This window comes from Akebia trifoliata, chromosome 14, assembly GCF_017979445.1.
Source record: "Akebia trifoliata isolate Shusen 1 chromosome 14, ASM1797944v1, whole genome shotgun sequence".
NCBI classification, from domain to species: domain Eukaryota; kingdom Viridiplantae; phylum Streptophyta; class Magnoliopsida; order Ranunculales; family Lardizabalaceae; genus Akebia; species Akebia trifoliata.
The window spans coordinates 18,869,521-18,891,120 of record NC_141388.1 but is presented as its reverse complement, the minus strand read 5'-3'; the positions used below and the strand labels follow the sequence as shown (position 1 = coordinate 18,891,120).

General features: G+C 35.4%; 1 pseudogene; it reads right to left on the bottom strand.

Annotated features, from left to right (window-relative positions):
• Positions 1-792: 792 nt before the first annotated feature.
• Positions 793-21,226, bottom strand: LOC147386504 (mechanosensitive ion channel protein 8-like; annotated as a pseudogene).
• Positions 21,227-21,600: the final 374 nt, after the last annotated feature.

Sequence of the window (21,600 nt, the reverse complement as noted above, 5' to 3'; positions counted from 1 at the left end):
TCGGTGGAAAACATGTTTTATACTTTTAATGTCAAGATCACAAGTATTTTATCAGCGAGATCGCTTATTATAAAATGGATGATCTTTTTGGGAAATATGTTTTGGGAATTTAAATGAATAGTGTACCAGAATCAGAATTTTGCCATATTCAGCACACGAAACAATAATTTATCCAAAGAAATAAGTTCTATTAAATTGGTTGATCCTTATTGAAAGTGACACCATAGATAAGTTGGCAAGGTTTATGGAGTGTTAATGATCCCACGAACCCACCTTCAAACTGACTTAACTACAAAATTTTAGGTTTTTAACGGGAGTAAAAAACCGCCGCAAATATCAAAACTACCGCCGCTATATCAAAAGCAATGGCCAAGTGACGTAACTAAAAAGCCTATAGTGGCAGTTAAAAACCGCCACTAATTGATTCTATTACAAAATATATAGATAGAAATGAGACCTATAGTGGCAATAGTGGCTATCACTAATTAGTTTTTGTTACCGTAGCTATAAATGCGATTTAAATGCCTACAGTGGCGGTAATGACCGCCGCTAATAAGATTTTTTTATTTTTTAATTTCTTTTATTTTAAAATTATTTGTAATTAAATACCTATTTTTATACAGCATATTAATTAAACACAATTACTTAATAAGTTAAATTAGTTAAGAAATAAGTATAACAAAATAATAAGTCGATTGAGTTAAGATTCAATGCTTATAAATCCATGTTTATCACTCAAAAAACAAAAACTATCTATCCTGGTTGTTGTTGTGGGCACTGATTATTGTTGGGCTAATTGTGCTGCTCATCAACCTACAATTCATATACATTAATCAAATTAGTCATATCAATCAATATTTATTTATTAATAAAATATTTTAAAATACAACATATTTAATTATTAGTAAGAATTTACTTTTCTCATTAGGGTAATAATCAATTCCTTGAGTCTTTCCACTTCAACATCTCTCATGATCTGTTGTTGCTCCAAAGACTCTAATTTATCCTTCAACCTATGTACCTCATTAGAATCGCTAGAGGAATTTTTGGAAGATGATGCAAATAATTTGCGAGAAGTCGGTCCTAAGTCGACAGCACAAACACGACCATGTCTATTAGGACCCAAGACCTGAGATAATACATTATTTCAACCTATAATATCTTGAGCGCCTTTTGGTAATAAACTCAAAAGTTATTTTATCTTGTCCTGCAAAATATTTAAAAAATTCTTAGTATCTTCAAATTCAAATATTACCATAATTGGTTAATGTTTAATGAAAATTATTGTAAAAATAAACTTACAATCTTCTCCACCGTGGCCAAATCATTAGGCTTGTATGTCATGAGAAATAAGGATGCTCGAATTGGCTCAGTATTCGTTGAACTCTTTAATTTCTATGTGCACACACATTAAGACAATAACAACAAAATTAGTTTATAATATAAATAATTGGGCACGAAATTGATAGATAACATAATAAATATATATATACCCCATCATATCTAATACAAGTTATACTCTTCGTCCTAATCATAGGGGTCATTGTCTGTTGAACACGATTTGTTTTATTACTATGACTTCGAGACTGTACATTAAATAATTTATGAGAAGTTAAATATATGAGATATAGAGTACCTTATAATTTGTTTGCAATTTTTCATAAATCAATATATATAAATTCCAAACATAAAATATACCTGCCCCTCCTCCAAATTCTAAAAGGCCATGAAAGCATACCATTGAGCCTCCAAAACATTAGATGAATGATTAGCATATCGGGTTGTATCATCTTTGTATTTATCATAGAACTTGATTTTCAACTTAGATTTATAATCCCTCCACTTCTTGCCGATAGATTGTAACACAACTTGTTTAAGTGTCGACGAGATATCAAATTTGACCTATATCAATAATCAATTGAAAATTATGGGGTCAAAATTGTTTAATGCTAAACTCATAAATTATCTAATATTATTTTATAATTAATTTATACCAATGTTGTTTGTCATACATTTTCATTCGCTGATTCTGGCATTGCATACCAATCAAGGATGTCAAGGGGAAACATATAGTCATCACGGGCCAATATACCCAAGTATCTTTGGAGCTTAGACACATGTTTCCCTGCAGGTTGTCCATGGCTATCTCATATTATTTCAAACATTTCTCCTAGCTTTAGATTCTATAATGAGAGGCATTAAGTGCGGCCTCTTTTTCTTTTCGACTTTATCCTCTCACCAGATGAACTTTGTCTAGGTTCCATCTGCAAAAATTAAGTACAACAAAAAAAAATAATTATTTGTCCAGATAATTATGTTTTATATAATAATTGTTGAAAATCATATGCAACAAGTTATGTTTTATTTACTACTAAATTAAACTAACTGCAACTAGTGAATAATAGAAAAACTATAAAAAAAAAAGGGTTTGGATATAACTCCCACAACCAAGATACTATCATATGTAGACCAATAAAAGCTTTTAATTCCCACTACAAATATAACCTTCCAGAAAACCTATAATAGCCATGGTGAAGTACAACTAACGTTGATCTAATGATACTGATGATGATGACACTGAAATCTGATTTAATAAAAAAGGCACATGAAAATTTATAATTTAGGTGATTCTGAAGGAGTCATGAAAACATAATCACCATTGAAGGAATGAAAAGTGTTTTGTTAAAAAAAAATCCATGGTAGTCATGAAAAATTGTGCATTTCGTTTTTTTTTGCTAATGTTGTAACAATCAATGTTTTAAAAGCAGAACTACTCTAGTTAGCTTGACCAGTCACCCTGCCACCTAGGATTAAAACCAGGTTAATTTCATAACTGAAGTAGAAATCTGTCAAAACTTTACAATCCAAACAATAGACCACTAAACCATTTTATGTGGGAAAGACAATAAACACCCAACCAGAGCGGTTGAGTTCACAGTGAAAAGATTGCCTCAATGGTTGATTCTAATATAAAAAACTAAATTGGTTCTTTGATACATCTATTATTCCCATAAGTGATGAACACATGTCTGTTATCAACTAAACAGCCATAAAAAAACAAAAACAAAAAACAATAGATTTTGACACATTTTCATACAATGGTTGAATACTTCACTACTACAAAACCTACAAGCATGTCACATATGTTGGTTGTTACTTGATCCCCTACTGTTTCCATAAAATACACACATCCATAGTGTTCAATATAAAAAATCCCAACTCTTAAAGTGCTCTTGAATAACTTAAGTAGTAAATGCATACCACCAACTAAGACAATTAGGTATTAGCAAAACAATCCCATTGTTTTCAATGAAAAATTGAAAGGGAACAAAAACAAACAAAAGCAAACACAGTTATAGAGCTCCACATGGTTTGAGTAAGGCAATTACATCAAAACCTCCTCAAAGAATGTCCCCACTTAAATGTAATATTCTCGAAGAAAATCACCTTGAATTCTGAATATATATATATGGGAGTGGTTCGACGGACGTTTTGGAAAACGTCTAAGAAAACCACGTTTCTCATACATTGGATGGAGAGAAACGGACGGGGGAGATGGGGAGAAACGTCACTTCAATGAAAGAAACAAATTTCTTTATTTTTCACAAAACTCCCTCGACTTTTCCCTCGTTTCTATTTGTTTTTTTTTATTATAACAAAACCTCTCCCCTCTCCCCTCTCCCCTCTGTTTTATTGAAACTCGACAGAAACCATACAAACCCATCTCTCCTCTCTGTTGCTTAGAAATTGCCCCAGAAGTCCTGAAACTCTTTACAACCCGAGGGCTTCGTTGAAGTCCCCCGCTGCCTATTACCCTTCCACTCTTCATAGTAGGGAAAGCCGTGGCCTTGAGGTCCGCATGCATTTTAGCACCCGCGTTCTGAAGGTTCTGAACGTCAACCATGACCTTCTCCTCCTCTTCTTGAGTGTTCTCTATCTCAATCAATGGCATTCCCGAGAGTGTCTCAATCACATATTGATTAAACAAGGACTCCTAAATTCGATCAAAGTAGGCACTCACATGAAAGCATGATGCCAGGACCTTAACAAGAAGAGCCTTCACAAGCCATAACAATGTACCCAACAAGAGACATATCAAAATCTTGGTAACATAAGGAAGGATCTTGTTATTGACCTCTCGTTCAACTTTCTTGTCGAACATAAAATGCCAAGTAATCAAAACTAGACCCAACCATAAACAATTCTGAACTGCTTTCCTAACACCATAAACGAAATATAAAACCCATTTTCGAAGAAGGAAATTACGTTCTATAAAGAAGACTACAATTCGAATTCCCCAACCAGAGACCAACCTCCCACAGATCAAAACAAGAACTAAGAGCTCCCATTTCCATAGAGGGAAATCCCATAGCTTCTTCTTGGCAAAGTAAGGTATCGAAAGACTGCAAACGAAAGCTGCCACAATTAAAATGAGACTCAACCATTGAACGATTGTTAACAAACTGAAATTTCCTTTCTTGAATTTTGGTGGGATGTCCTCTACGGCGAAAGGATCCTCTTCATCTTCATCGTTTATTCTACCCAACATACCAGATTTCAATTGCCCTGATTTCACTGTTTTTCCTGATTTCTTATATTGTTCGTCTGGTGGAGGGTCCATTAACCTCGATTTCAAGGTCTTAGTCTTCAAGAAGCTTGAACTACTCCGAAACGAAGCATTTGAACAGCATCCCAAGACCTCTCCTTTATCACCTCCTTTATCATCACCACTATGATTCTCCTCATCTGATGATTCTTTGCACCGTCTTCGAATGGATTCAGTAGTAATCTCACCATGATTCTGGGAAGATTCTCGAAACGAAAGCTTGACCTTTCTAAGTGAAACTTGCCGATTGTTTGGGCTCTCCGAGGAAAGATGGGTTTGTATGATTTCTGTCGAGTTTCAATGAAACAGAGGGGAGGTTTTGTTAAAATTAAAAAAAAAAAAAAAAAAACAAAGAGAAACGAGAGAAAAGTCGAGGGAGTTTTTTGAAAAATAAAGAAATTTTGTTTCTTTCATTGAAGTGACGTTTCTCTCCATCTCCCCCGTCCGTTTCTCTCCATCCAACGTATGAGAAACATGATTTTCTTAGACGTTTTCCAAAACGTCCGTCGAACCCCTCCCTATATATATATAGCTAAAAAGGAAGGAGATCGAGATGAGCACCCCTAAAGAATACAAAAGAAGAAAGAAAAAAAATCGAAAGAAAGGCCAACAAAGCCCAAAACAAAACTACCTTTCTGAATATAACTTGGACCATCAGAAGAAACAAGACTTGACCTTCACTATCACATCTTGGGGACTCCCCTCAGATCCTTCAAAGGTTCACTTTTCAGCAAATGGCAAAAAGAATTATTCTCCTATGGCACCTCGCCAAACACTAACACAAAGCCCATGTCAGATCTCGAGGCACTAGGTGGCACCTCGAAATTTTGGTATGGTCTCCTCTGTTTGTGTTACTATTCTAAGGTGATCAACCTACACCTAATAAACGACATACATTATCTTTCATATATACATACAAAATATAATACTAACGAAAGCCTATATACATCTAATAATATACGATAGATCAAAGTGCGGAAGAAGAAATTTATATACAGGATTATACAAAAATTTCTCACTCTAACAAAAGTCCTAACGCTCATCACAAATCTATAATACTCTTGGAAAAATTGAGTATAACCCCAATACTCACCAGGTAACGGATTCTAATTGTCTATTTGACCCACCAGATGATTTTCACTTGTGCTCTATACTTGCCTCACCAAGCTTTGAATCTAAAATAAAAAATGAAGAAGGAAAGGGTGAGTAACAATAGTTAACCAGTAAAGAAGTAAACAATTTCTGCCAATAACCTCTTCTAACATAAACGAATTAACATACTAAATCATTAAAATATGTAAAATTTTACAGAAGAAACTATGATTAACTGCAACATATAGCCAGGGATGAGCAATTAAACATTTTAAAACTCACATTACATCAATCAACCGTACTCACTATAGCATTTTCTTTTTATACAAATCTAATTGACCAAATGAAAACATTAAACATGCATTTCATTTTATATATCTAAATAAGGCAACAGATGCATAATACACAATAGTGGAATAGAATAATTAGAGAGCTGAGATTTATGACTGGATCGCTCTTAGTCGGGACATGATGTTTCATAATAAAGTCTTAGTTCTTGATTTTGTGACTAGTCGTTGTTTAGCACACTTGTAGGACCATTTATCCGGCTTAGGTTGACCGTTCGACGTGACCATAAGCAATGGATCTCTTTTCAATGTGTCAGAACATTCGACTACTATAGATTGTTAGTGATCACTAACTAATCATCTTCGTCTATGCCTATCAGACGTGCATGTGATTCTCAAATATACAAACTATTCGTATACGACCATCTTTACATTACAAGTTCATTGGTAAAGATAAAGAGGAATAACCCAGATTCTAATTGTGATTCCACTCTCATACGTGTCTCATACCACGTATGAGCTTGGTGGTCCCTATCGTACATCCCAGGATAGTACACCACTCCGGATGATATGACGTACTATCTCTTCAAGCATTCACAAACTTTTTAACAGCTCACAAAATAGCTACATATATATATTATTTTCATTTGAAAGCAAAAGAGAAATTAACAATACAAGGTTGAGAATGGATATCCAGTTTCCTACCATGCAATTGTGGTCACCCGGCCTAAAATAAATAACAGAACTTATAGCCTCTGCGCATAAAGAATTTAAATAAACATGCAACCAATCATTATCCTTAGATATCTCTTTACCAACCTACATACATCATTACAATGTAAACTGCAAACATCATCTCTCGGGTGTGATTATTACATTTTACCATTTCATCCCCTTTTCCCTTTTTCTTTTAATTTTCTCAGTTTTCAATATGTCAAACAAGATATTCACTTTTTGATATTCATCAACTCAATATGAGTTCATGGAATATTAAATCATTTTTCCAACTATGAAATTTATTTTTTTCAATAATATTGAAAAAATACAAAACTTAGATCAAAATGGGATCCGAGAGGTTCACAAGACCTCGTTGACGAAAATAACCCGATGAAATATCCTATCTACGTATAATTTATTATAAAATACAATTAAACATATCAAATATGAAAATTCTGACGTAAATTTAAACTAATCAATTGAATTCTATATTTTTGGAAACACATCACAAATTTTTAATAAAATCCTAAATGCAATTTTCACAATCTACGATTACTAATAGAAATTGAAAGAATAAAAATACGTGCACGAAAATCGAGATAGAACGAATTTTGAGGTGACTGATTTTTAAATCTAGCTCGGTGATTTTGAAGATCTCGATATCGTCGTCTTTTCTCCCTTCTGTGACGGAGGACGGTTAGGCCCCGAAACAGATGAAATCAAGGGTCGAAGGTACGAAACTCCCATATCACATACGGCTATTTTTTTATGATACAAAATGAAAAAGAAGATGAAACGAAAAGATATTGGGTAGGTTTTGTAGATGTCGAGGCTGCAAATATTTTTTCCTTTTGCGTCGGAGGTCGAAAACGGACCGTTTGCGGTAAATCTGAGTTAGAAAATTGAGAAAAAATTAATTTTTTTTTTAAATCTGGTTGGTTTTGGACGAAATGAGATGATAATGAATAGTGTTTTGGATTAAAAAATTTATTTATATAAATGCGGGACAAAAGCGTATTTTGCCTATTATTTCGTTCAACAATAACTTGACCAGCTGGACTCCAAAAGTGACGAATGAATACTCTATTTTATCTAATATTTTGTTTTAGATCTAATGGTGTGGTCAAATTTTACCAATTATGTCTCTAAAAATTTTAATTTTTTCGACCCAATGGGACCTTAAAATTAACATCATTTTCATTTTTGACGATAATTCGACTTTTTGGACTCCAAAAATGACAAGTAAATAGTCCATTATTTATAATCTTTCGTTACGAACACAATGGTATGATCGAATATTGACAATTCTTACTCTAACAAAAAGTCATTATTTTAGCTTGGTTTGACTTGATAATCGAGGATTTTACAACTTTTATGTTTGGACTCGTATTTGAGTGTGCTTACAGGATAAAATATGTTTTTTGATCATTTTGAATACAATGGTAAGGTCAGATTTCATTAAAAATGATCAAAATAAAATCCTACAATTTTTTCCTAAGTCTCACTTTTAGGATTTTCTCAAAATTTTACTATTTATTTTCTTCGAGATACAAATCAAAAATTCGAGATTTACATTCTCCCCCTTAATAAAAATTTCTTCCTCGAAATTGAAATTATACATTATCAAACTTCGTCGTCACCACACAACATGTATAATAAAGAATACATACCCTCAATTATCATTTACTTTTGGTTCTAGCAAATCTTATGTCACCTATTTTTCATCAACCCAATACATCCATCAATTAATCACTCCAAATTACTCTCATATTTCAACTAATCCATCATTTGTATAATCCTAAGATAATAATCAACTCACATTATCTTACTTCCCCACCAATATCTATCAACAACAATCCTTTCACATCTTCTCTATTCTTTATCTTTATTTCTCTTACCAATTACACCGTCTATTATGTTTTACTTGTACTTATCATGACTATTAGTCCTCAATGCATAGACTTACCGCAAATACACCACTATTATTTGTACATAATTTAATACTTCTTAATAAAATAATACACAACATCCACACTTAATATATCCCTACTACAATATAAATATCTATTAATACTAAATTCACAAACTGCAATAAAATCTATATTCCCAATACATCACTATCTGCATATTCAACATAATATTTCATTTTCTACTCTACCTTACCGTGCCTATTTCATCAACATTCTTTGTCCATACTACCTCAATAACTTTTTATCAATCATAGTCTCCCTATAGTGAAGATCACTCGACCCATGTCAGTAGTTTTTAACTCTAGCACGTGTACAAAATCTCAGCAGAATTATATAATGTAGAGGAATCAGTATTGAACAGAACTCCAATTTTTAATATGATACTGAAAGCGCCCTCGATCCGCGGGGTGCGCGGATCCGCTTTTGACCCTTGAGGTTTGGGAGTCGCCACCTAGTTATTTGTGGTCTAGGAACCATACTGACTCTAAAATGGATAAAAAGAACTAATCTACCATAAAAAATCTGAATTCGGGGATCAAGTTACGGGGTTGGAAGGTGTTAGGCACCAACCCCGCCCGGCCAAAGCCGGTCTCTACTAAAGTCCCAAGTAAATTACATTGCTAAAATCTAGATAAAAATAGAAAATAAAAAAAATACCTTTCCGATGCAAGGACTTTACTCCCTCAGATCTGACAAAAAGGGTTCCTTGTACCGTGCTCCCTTGCTTCGTTCTGTTTTCGGATTTGACTTCGGATCTCCTATACCGAGGTATCTCCTTGCTTTTGGATCTGAACTCTTCAAGTTTGTTGCGGATTTGAGGGTATTTTTGGAGGGCTTTTAGGCGTTTTCTAGACTAAAATTGAAGGAGGGATGTTAGCTAAGGAGTTGGGGCTCCAAAACTAGGGTTTATGGGGGGCTATGGGAGCTTCTAGACCTACTTCTCCTAGGGTTTATAATTTGATACGAAAATAGGGTGTGAGCACCTCTATTTATAGATGTTTTTAGGGGTTAATTTGGATAGAGTTAGTGTTTAATTATATCTCTTTTAATTAGAGTTGTGTTTTAGTTAAAATTGTTTTTGGTAGAATTGTGTTTTAATTAGAATTGTTTTAAGTAGAATTGTGTTTTAATTCAAATTGTTTTAGGTAGAATTGTTTTTAAGTTAGAACTCTATTAGATAGAGTTATTAATCAATTATAATTCTATTATGACTTTTGGTCTTATTTGATTGACTTTTAATGTTTTGACTTTAGTCTTAATGGATTGACTTTTAATATCTTGACTTCAGTCTTGCTTAATTGACTTTAATTTTGACTGTAGTCTCACTCGATTGACTTTAATACCTTGACTTCAGTCTTGCTTGATTTACTTTTGGTTTTTGGAGAACCCCCCTCCATTATTTCTTTAATTCTTTGGACCCCCAAATGGAGGGGTCCTTAAAGAAATATCTCACGAACCCTCAACAATTTTGCCTGAGAGCCCGATTGATCGATTTTTTAGGTTCAAATTTTTAAATTAATTTCATTAATGTTTAAATTTAATTATTTCATATTTTATTCATTAATTTCGGAATTTTTTATCATGAAAATTGTGAAATTATCGTTTTGCCCCCGGAGAGGACTTTTCACGTTTTAAGTCAGTTTTTGATGTTTTAGGATGTTTTAGAATCAGTTTTTCGTAAGGAATTCAATGGAAATGTTGGTTTGTATCCTTTATGAAAATTGTTATGTGAAATGATTGTGAACTTTATGAAGGGCATTTTCGTAATTTTGTCAAATTCTGTTAAAATTGGTGAAATGATCTATTTGGTTCCGATTTATTATTTTATGTGTTCGAGAGAGTTTTCCTAAGCGTAACGTAGACTCTAGGGTTGTTTTGAGGTTAGGGGTATTTTGGTAATTTAATGATTTTTAGTGATTTTTATCGTGAAGCTTCTTTTTGGTTTGCAAGATGATGATTTCTATGTTTTTTGGGTCGTATTTTCCTAGCGTAGCGTGGTTTCTAAGGTTTTGTCAGTTCGAGATACCTCATTCGGATTTCTGAAACAAATCTGGTAACAAAGTAAAGCAACGGAATACACATCCATCATTGGGAATCCTTGCGATCGGGTTGACGAGTTGATTAATCAGGCGGATGCAAAAATGGGGTGTCTACAGATGCCCCTCTTTGGCAGAGGGTTGAAGCAAACTAGATAGCAAATCTATTTTGGTAGATAGTGCGATATCTGAATGCCAAAGCTAGTGACAGTTCATTTTGCAGCCTGATTTAGCAATTCGTCAGGGTGTTCGGATCCTTGAGGGTAAAGCTCTCCCCGAATCAATAGGTTGTCAGGTCCTTGAGCGCAAACTCTCACTGACGGTGTCAGATCCTTGAATTTTAGAGAATTCTCCCTGACTAAAAAATGCAAATGTGCAAGTGTGTGCACTGTGTGAAACTGAGTAAAACCTGAGCATAAATTTAGCATAATCTGAGTATAAACTAAGCATAATTTGAATATAAACTGAGCATAATTTGAATATAATCTGAGCATAAACTGAGCATAGTTCCGAGAAAACCCTCGGCGGTATCTGAGCATAGTTCCGAGAAAACCCTCGGTGGTAACTGAGCATAGTTCCGAGAAAACCCTCGGCGGCATCTGAGCATAATTCCGAGAAAACCCTCGGCGGTATCTGAGCATAGTTCCGAGAAAACCCTCGGCGGTATCTGAGCATAATTCCGAGAAAACCCTCGGCGGTATCTGAGCATAGTTCCGAGAAAACCCTCGGCGGTATCTGAGCATAGTTCCGAGAAAACCCTCGGCGGTATCTGAGTATAATTTTGAGAAAAACCCTCGGCGGTATCTGAGCATAGTTCCAAGATAACCCTCGGCGGTATCTGAGCATAGTTCCGAGAAAACCCTCGGCGGTATCTGAGCATAATTCCGAGAAAACCCTCGGCGGTATCTGAGCATAGTTCCGAGAAAACCCTCGGCGGTATCTGAGCATAATTCCAAGAAAACCCTTGGCGGCATCTGAGCATAGTTCCGAGAAAACCCTCGGCGGCATCTGAGCATAATTCCAAGAAAACCCTTGGCGGCATCTGAGCATAGTTCCGAGAAAACCCTCGGCGGTATCTGAGCATAATTCCAAGAAAACCCTTGGCGGCAACTGAGCAAAATCCAAGATAATCCTTGGCGGAAACTGAGCAAAATCCAAGATAACCCTTGGTGGCAACTGAGCAAAATTGGTAGAGGAATGAATAAATTTTGGAGAAAACTGATTAGAACGAACCGGAGAACAAATAAATCTGGAAGATAATGAATCTGGAAGAGAAATGATTGATTCCAAGAATGATTGAATCTGGAAAAGAATCTAGAGACTGGAAGAATGTTATATCTCCTATGTGAGATCCGAAATGCTTTTGTTTGAACCTCAAGGATTTATCAAAAAGTTTTAAAACCTGAATTTTTATTTCTTTCGAAGCTCAAGAGTTTTTTGAAAAACTGTTATCAAGAGGGTTACCTTAAATTTGGGGTTCTCATTATTTTTTAGGATTAACATTGTTCAAAAGCAATATGCCTCTAGTTTGACAATGACCATGGCCTTGAAAATAATTGAACACATCATAAAAAAATGCCCCTAGTATAAGGGGGAAAAGTTACATTAAAAAAAGAAAGAAAATGCCCCTTGTATGAAGGTTTGAAATAATTGATTACCACAAGCGCAATAAAGACTCAACTTTTTAATTTTGATTAATTTTATTAAAGGTTTTGAGTCAGGCTCAAGAGTACAAAATTATTTCCTTTTGGGACTCATCATAGAATTCACCCTTTTCTCCCTTGGTTCACTTGGGGAAGTAAACATTTTCAGATCGATCATAGACAAGATACTTGTGGCTTCTGAGTCTATGCCTGACTTAAGCTAAGTATTGAACTTGGTTAATCGGACTTCTGATGTTTCAGCTCGGACTGCTCTTAGCTTGGGATTTTCTTCTGTTTTTCTTTGTTGCTCTAACTTTTGCCTAGATCGCCTTTTTAGGTTTTCAATCTAGCGAGCTTGCTCTAGCTTTTTTCTAGATCGCCTTTTCAGGTTTTCGATCTAGCTAGCTTACAATTTTTTCTTTTTTCTTTGCTCTAATTGTTGCCAAGGTCGTCCTTTCAGATTTTCAACCTTGCGAGCTTACCTTAATTTTTGCCTAAGCCGCCCTTTTTGGGTTTTCAACTTAGCAAATTTTTTTCTTCTTCTTCCCTTCTGAACTTCTGGAGTTGCTGTCTGATCATGCTTTGCTATCTTTCTTGACTTCTCGCACGGTACTTAGGAGGACTTTCATGGGTAAGCTTAGGATTGGGTATAAAAAGAAAGGAATCTTGAGGCTCAAAAACCCAAATGCCCCTTGTGTGACATTTCATTTAAACTTTTTTCTTGAATTTTCTTCCCCATTTTGGATGATATTTCTTTCTCTTTTGAATTTTTATTTTTTGATTTTTTTTTTATTTTTTGTGTGGGGAAATAGATTTTTTTATTTTGATGTGGTCGGGCCTGAAGTAACTTCTCAGGTTGCCTACGTACCCCAAAATTTTGGGATCAGACCAAGACGTAGTTCGAAGCTTCCCTCCCCTAGGTTAGGTGATCGGGCTGAGAAAGAAAAAAGGCATCATTCATTTTTTTTTTTTTTGAAAAGGCTACAAAGGGTTGAGAAAGGATATGTTGAACAGGGTAACTGGGTAATATGAGGATTGATCCGGCCAAAGATGGCCTCCTTAAATGTAGTACCGCTTGATCTGGTCAAGGTTGGTTGGTTCTGGTAGTTCACCTCCATCATGATCTTGAAGTCTGACGACTTTTCCAGATAGTATTTCCTTAATGAATGAATTTCTCCAATTGGGTTCAGACTTTCTCCTATAGTCGAGGAGGAGTGTTTAATTTTCTTTGAAGTCTGATAGTTAAATCCTTGACTTGTAAATGATGAGCTTTGACCTTTTTGTCAAATGCAACGGGTGACTTTTCTTAGATAAGCTTGCATATGGTATAGGGCTTTAACTCATTTTCTTCGATCAAGTTTATTTCTTCATACTGTTGACGAACTCAATCTGTTTCTAACAAATGATTTTTCAACAAGACCCTGAGAGACGAAATTTCCATTTCAACTGGCAAGACTGCTTCCATGCCATACATTAAGGAGTAGGGAGTAGCTCCACTAGAGGATCGAATTGAAGTTCGATATGTCCATAGTGTGAATGATAATTTTTCTGACCAATCTCGATGTGATTGACACATTTTCCTGATGATAGTCTTGAAACTCTTACTAACTGCTTCAACCGTTCCATTGATCTGAGGACGGTAGGGGGATGATTTGTGCTTCCGGATCTTCAACTTTAAATATAGAGTAATGATTTATGCTTTGAAGTACGACCCATTATCAGAGATCAGTTCAAAAGGTACCCCCATATCGACTGATAATATGTGATTTGAAACTCAAGATGTAGTAAGGATAGTGCTGATACATTTTATAAAATCTTCTTTGATTCCATTGATATAGACGAGTATCTAGTCCATGTCGAACAAGACTCAAGCTTGTACCTAACATACCCTCATATGATCACACGAACAAGTCTTTTGAAATTTCTGAGAAAATTCATTATCCCCTTGTGTTCCTCTAGAGATAAGATGGTTTCTATTTAAATCTCTTTAGGAATTTAATTATGTTCCGAGGTCAATGACCTTTACTCTCTTGAGCCCGACTCTTATCTTCTTGTTCAGGAGAAAAATCTATCCTTGAAGCCAGATCAGTAGTTAATTCGTTAATGCACTCGAGGTATTCAAAAATTTCCTTTATCCAATCAAATTCAGAAGGGACGATAAACACCTCTATAGACTCGACGAACTAACTTGACTCAATAAGAAAGAGTAGACTCAATCTAAGGAAGACATGATCTTGCTAGAAAAAAGGACTCGAGCTAACCCAAATGACTCATGAAAACTCAAGACTACCCAAAACGGGCCTGATGAGAACTGAGACATTGCTTACAACCGGTAGGATTGAAGCACTATGATTTTCAAAGAATAACTGGATGATGTTGAGAAATTTTGAGGTCATTTCTGACTGTTGACTTGATATTGACGTTTATTCTAACTAACCGGATTTACAACCTTATCTTGACGATGGACGATTGAGCTTAGATACAATGATAACCCTTAAACCTCTTTGAAAGTGAATTTAACCAATTTCAGTGTCACCCCCTTGATAACATTTTAAATGAACCTTGAGATTTTATTGAATTTTTTGCACCAATCCATTAAAAAGTTCATCCATTTAATGATTATTCAGAAGAAAAATATTGACAAATAATGTTTTCATTGAATAATAACTTCAAACATATTTCAATAATTTTTCATGCAAATATATATCTTTTGTAAATCATTTTTCCTTCATTTTCTTTTCTTTTGGAAAACATTTTCTTCTGGAAAACATTTTTTTCTTTGAAAAATAATTTTTATTTGGAAAACATTTTCTCTTGGAAAATATTTCTAGAAAACATTTTTTTCTTAGAAAACATTTTTTCTAGAGAATAACACTTTTTCTGGAAAACACTTCTTTTGGGAAACATTTTGTCCTAGAAAATACTTTCTTTTTCTTCTTTGAAAATTCGATTTCCATTTAACTGGCCCGGTCCATCATGATTGTTGGATCGGGATGGACTGGGTCATTATTGTAAAAGAATGGATTATTTACTGGGTCGGTGCACCCGTTTTAATTTTCAAAAATAAAATTTCTTTGATCCTTGAGGACAATCATACACTTTGATCTCATCATTCACATCACTCACATACATTCATCCAACAACAGGCATTCATTCAATAAACAACCCGGGAACACCCACGATAAGTTCGAGTCGTGACCTATGGGGAAGGTTTCTAGACTCTAGGCTTACTACGTGCAATGCATTTTTATCTAGCCACCCTTGCCCAAGCACACCTATATACCTTTCGATACGTGGTGACTTGGTTTGATATACCGTATAGGTGATAATCTAAAACCTCAATTCACTTCTCTGAAGCCAAAAACAGCCAGTTTGATCTCCAATTGAGAGGTGGCGCACAATGCTGAGCAAGGGCCCACTTAAATACCTCTCGTCTAGAATAGACGTAGTCTATCCCCCTCGTACAGTAGGGTACAGCGGGGCAAGATCTTGCTTAGGCACCGGTTTTGACCAAGAAGTGCAATTGATATACTTAGATTACCTTTTATACCTACGGGTACGAGTCAAGAGTTGTAGCTTTCATAAATGGTTTGGCATCCCACGAGAGGACCGACCACGTACTAGTACTACGTTGGCAATCGGGACATGTGACTGTGTGGCTTACAATAGGACAAAGGCTCAGGTCACCCCAGCATGGGTGCATCAATATGTCTCTCAGAATCACCTGATCAGACGGTATTGATGCCCCAGTTCGATATACCCTAAGGTACGTGACTGGAGTTGTGGGTTTCATGAATGACGTCGCATCTCCGAAGAGACCGGGCCACGCACTAGTGCCACGTTGGCTAAATGGGACGTGTAAGTGAGTAAAACGGTAAACGTGCATGTGGTGTGTGCAAAGCAAGGTGGGGTGTGCCCGGGGCCTTTTCCAAACAAATGGGCCCATGGCCCAATCAAACCAATTAGAACATGAATTATATGGATATAAGCATCATTCCAATCACATAAACATTTAATCATGATCAACATTATGACCAACATCAAACATGCATTCCCAATGATATTATGGCACATTAAATAGGCAATTATCATGAATTAATAATATGGTCCGAACCATGGAAATAAGCATGCACATCACCTTCATATACCAATCATGGTAGTTTATAATCCCGATCATCGCAATATTTTGATAAATTTTATAGTCCAATCAAGGGTGTTTTGGGACGACCCGAAATAATTCGAAATTTCTAAGGGTTTTGAATTAAGTGTATAATAATGATCAATGAAATAAAGAGGATGGTTTTATTTTTATTTTTTTATCATTATTTTTCTTTTAAAACCGAGTCTAACCCAAAAGAAATTCAGAAAAACAGAAAAACTTGAACATGTGTTGCTGTTTAACAATATTCAAAAAGATGATTTTGCTGTTTTTTTTTTTAACTTCCTTCCAATTTTTTTATTTTGATTTTTTTCTTTTTTAGAAACAAATTAATTTCCTCTCTTTTTAGAAAACAAATTGATCTTAAAAAAACCAAAATAATTTTGGGAAACAAATTATATGCCGCTGCCAATGATCGAATTCATCCAACACATGTCGAGATCAACAGCAGCTTATCGTCGAGATCAACCTATGACAGCAGGTTAGTCGTCGAGATCAGGAGGTTAGTCGTCAAGATCAGAAGGTTAACGTCGAGGTCAACCCATAACAGCAGGCTAATCGTCGAGATCAGCCTAGAACAGCAGGCTAATCGTCGAGATCAGCCTATAACGGTATACCAGCGTCGAGATCATCCTTAGGTGCTGTTTTAAAACAACAGGGCCACTGTTACCAACTCGATGTTGGGCCACTAATCGTTCTTGGTTACTCAGAACCGAGAGCAACAATCGAAACGAAACAGGTGACTCTTCTGTCATACTGGTGCGTTAGAGAGAAGAAAATAAACAGTTTTTTTTTTTTTAATTAGTAAAATTCTCTCCAACGGGCTGTCTTAAATTGAGATGAAAAAATTCTCTCGGAAAATGTCTCTCTGAGTTTTTAATTCGAAAGATAGAGAAAACCAACAAGAATCGAAAATTGATCTCATCTCCACGAAGAACATCGCACTCAAAGTCGAGATCAAACAGCGCCTAAACAACAAACGTATGATCGAGAAGCAACATGATTAGAATAAATCCCAGCAACTATTTCTTCGTCGATTGAGATTCATTAACCCAAAATCTAAGGTTCGGAACCTCTGATCAGCAGAATTCTTGAGTCTCTGTCGAGACTGATCTCATGAGGAAGACGACTTCTTTTTAAAGGAGAGGATAAAAAAATAAAAAAAAAGATTTTGCTCATGGCACCCCAATGCAAATTATTGACAAAGCTCACATCGCTTTACTTGGGGCGCACCATTGGAGGCTGCTGTTGGCAGAAACTTCCAAAAAAAAAATTTTTTTTTTTTTTTTTTTTTTAAAAAAAAAAAAATTATGTGCTGTCAAGGGGCAGCATCTCTTCCCTATAACACATCTAAAAAGAAATAAAAATAAAAAATAAAAAAAAATGAAAAACAACTAATTAAAAACAAATTAGATATCGAACATGTTTCCTTTTTTTAAAAAATCTTTTGTCATCACCAATGAATCGCCATACCTTAAAATAAAAAGTAAAAAGAATCCTTTGTTTCATTATTTCATCCTCAACAATCATTATTCCACCCTCAACCAAGTATCCGTTGAAACTTGGTATTATCTAAAGTCACCCCAAGTGACTCTCAATTGAATTATATAAGAATAATATGCCGGAATAACATATTCAAAATTGACCTGAAATTAATGGTTAAACCCACCAATATGAAAAAAACAAAAAAAATCAGATAAACGAACAATAAGAATTAACTAACTAACAATTAAATAGAATCAACTAAAACTAGAAAAAAAAACTAGGTCATTGGCAATGTTCCCATACTTGGGGTTTTTCAAGTTTGATCCTCAATGTCCCCAGCGGAGTCGCCACTGAAAGCACCCTCGATCCGCGGGGTGCGCGGATCCGCTTTTGACCCTTGAGGTTTGAGAGTCGCCACCTAGTTATTTGTGGTCTAGGAACCATACTGACTCTAAAATGGATAAAAAGAACTAATCTACCATAAAAAATCTGAATTCGGGGATCAAGTTACGGGGTTGGAAGGTGTTAGGCACCAACCCCGCCCGGCCAAAGCCGGTCTCTACTAAAGTCCCAAGTAAATTACATTGCTAAAATCTAGATAAAAATAGAAAATAAAAAAAATACCTTTCCGATGCAAGGACTTTACTCCCTCAGATCTGACAAAAAGGGTTCCTTGTACCGTGCTCCCTTGCTTCGTTCTGTTTCCGGATTTGACTTCGGATCTCCTATACCGAGGTATCTCCTTGCTTTTGGATCTGAACTCTTCAAGTTTGTTGTGGATTTGAGGGTGTTTTTGGAGGGCTTTTAGGCGTTTTCTAGACTAAAATTGAAGGAGGGATGTTAGCTAAGGAGTTGGGGCTCCAAAACTAGGGTTTATGGGGGGCTATGGGAGCTTCTAGACCTACTTCTCCTAGGGTTTATAATTTGATACGAAAATAGGGTGTGAGCACCTCTATTTATAGATGTTTTTAGGGGTTAATTTGGATAGAGTTAGTGTTTAATTATATCTCTTTTAATTAGAGTTGTGTTTTAGTTAAAATTGTTTTTGGTAGAATTGTGTTTTAATTAGAATTGTTTTAAGTAGAATTGTGTTTTAATTCACATTGTTTTAGGTAGAATTGTTTTTAAGTTAGAACTCTATTAGATAGAGTTATTAATCAATTATAATTCTATTATGACTTTTGGTCTTATTTGATTGACTTTTAATGTTTTGACTTTAGTCTTAATGGATTGACTTTTAATATCTTGACTTCAGTCTTGCTTAATTGACTTTAATTTTGACTGTAGTCTCACTCGATTGACTTTAATACCTTGACTTCAGTCTTGCTTGATTTACTTTTGGTTTTTGGAGAACCCCCCTCCATTATTTCTTTAATTCTTTGGACCCCCAAATGGAGGGGTCCTTAAAGAAATATCTCACGAACCCTCAACAATTTTGCCTGAGAGCCCGATTGATCGATTTTTTAGGTTCAAATTTTTAAATTAATTTCATTAATGTTTAAATTTAATTATTTCATATTTTATTCATTAATTTCGGAATTTTTTATCATGAAAATTGTGAAATTATCGTTTTGCCCCCGGAGAGGATTTTTCACGTTTTAAGTCAGTTTTTGATGTTTTAGGATGTTTTAGAATCAGTTTTTCGTAAGGAATTCAATGGAAATGTTGGTTTGTATCCTTTATGAAAATTTTTATGTGAAATGATTGTGAACTTTATGAAGGGCATTTTCGTAATTTTGTCAAATTCTGTTAAAATTGGTGAAATGATCTATTTGGTTCCGATTTGTTATTTTATGTGTTCGAAAGAGTTTTCCTAAGCGTAACGTAGACTCTAGGGTTGTTTTGAGGTTAGGGGTATTTTGGTAATTTAATCATTTTTAGTGATTTTTATCGTGAAGCTTCTTTTTGGTTTGCAAAATGATGATTTCTATGTTTTTTGGGTCGTATTTTCCTAGCGTAGCGTGGTTTCTAAGGTTTTGTCAGTTCGAGATACCTCATTCGGATTTCTGAAATAAATCTGGTAACAAAGTAAAGCAACGGAATACACATCCATCATTGGGAATCCTTGCGATCGGGTTGACGAGTTGATTAATCAGGCGGATGCAAAAATGGGGTGTCTACAGATACTAAAAATCATACCTTCCAAAACTTCGTCAGATATAGGTACATTCTCTTGGGTCACAACTCTTGCTCGCTTCTATGATAGAAGGCACTCTTTCCTAATATGTCCCACCTGATCACACGTGTAACATACAAACGATCTTTTCTTTGTAGGTTTCTATGGAGTAGCCAGTTGATAAACTGGAGCCTACATGCTCTAAACCTGCCTTGTTGGTTCCTTTGGCCTTGTTGGCATCATTGGAGCTCCAACTACTCTATAACTTAGTGATGAGAGAACTCTACAACTCGATAGTGGAAGAGTTCTATACTATGGATATATTGATCCAGGAGAGATTGGCCTTGACTACATCGACCGCTTGGTCAAATCTGATATGGGAAGAAAAGAAATCTAAAATAAACTAATTTACCCCCTGGAGGTTTGTAACTCCATCTCCCCTCGTTCTACCCTCTAAACTCGATTCATCGTATCTCTATAATTGGTAGTCTCAATCATCGACCTCCTGACTCTTAGGTAGGGTTATAGTCCTCTAAAGAATCTATGACCATCTGTAGATCTGTCGAGATAAGCTAGAGCACATATCGTGACAACCTAGTGAATATCATATCATATTCTGTAATCGATAGGTTACCTTGCACTAATCTCAAAAACTCTTAGTACTTGATTTCTTGAGCAATCTCGGATATAAATTATCAACAAACATCCTCTTGAAATCTACCCACTCAAATGATCCATCTCCCAATACATTCTTTGCAAAATGTTACTAATGACTAGCATCCCCATCCAACTGGAATGTAGTCACCGCCACCCACTGATCTCTCGAGTACTACATGACACTCAAAATCTCTTAGGTCTTCAAACCCCACTCATTGCCCTCAACCAAATCAGAAAAACCCCTAAATCTCGATGGACATAATCGTTGAAAATTCTATAATCACATTCTTGGATTTACCTATCTTTTGAGCTAGGGAATTCTCTCATTCTTCAAAGGCACGACCTGTGATAGTGGTTCCTGAGGTGGAATAGTATTTGTCTCTTGCGAATAAGTCTAGTGCTCTATTATTTCTTTGATTTAGTGATGTACCTTGCAATTGTGGTAAGTCTTGTTCCATTTCTCACTTTTGATCGCTAGTCTTGTCTGTTTGGGATGGCACGAGTATGTTATGAACTTTATTGAAATCTGTTGGCCTTACTGTTCCTTGAATTGGTTTGTCTAGCATCTTTTTTAGCCACCCATCCTTAATCGGTTGACATCGACCTGAATATTGCTCTCCTTTATATCCCAATTTTCTACATTCGTAATATATCACATGTAAAACTCCACACGTAATGTCAAGTGAAGGGATAGTAGTAGACCCTTCTAAAGTTGAAGTCGTACTATCGTAGAAACAACCAAAGACAGTGACAGATAATAGAAGTTTCCTTATAATGGCAGGATATTATAGAAGACTTATTAAGAAATTCTCCACTCTTGCAGCACCGTTGA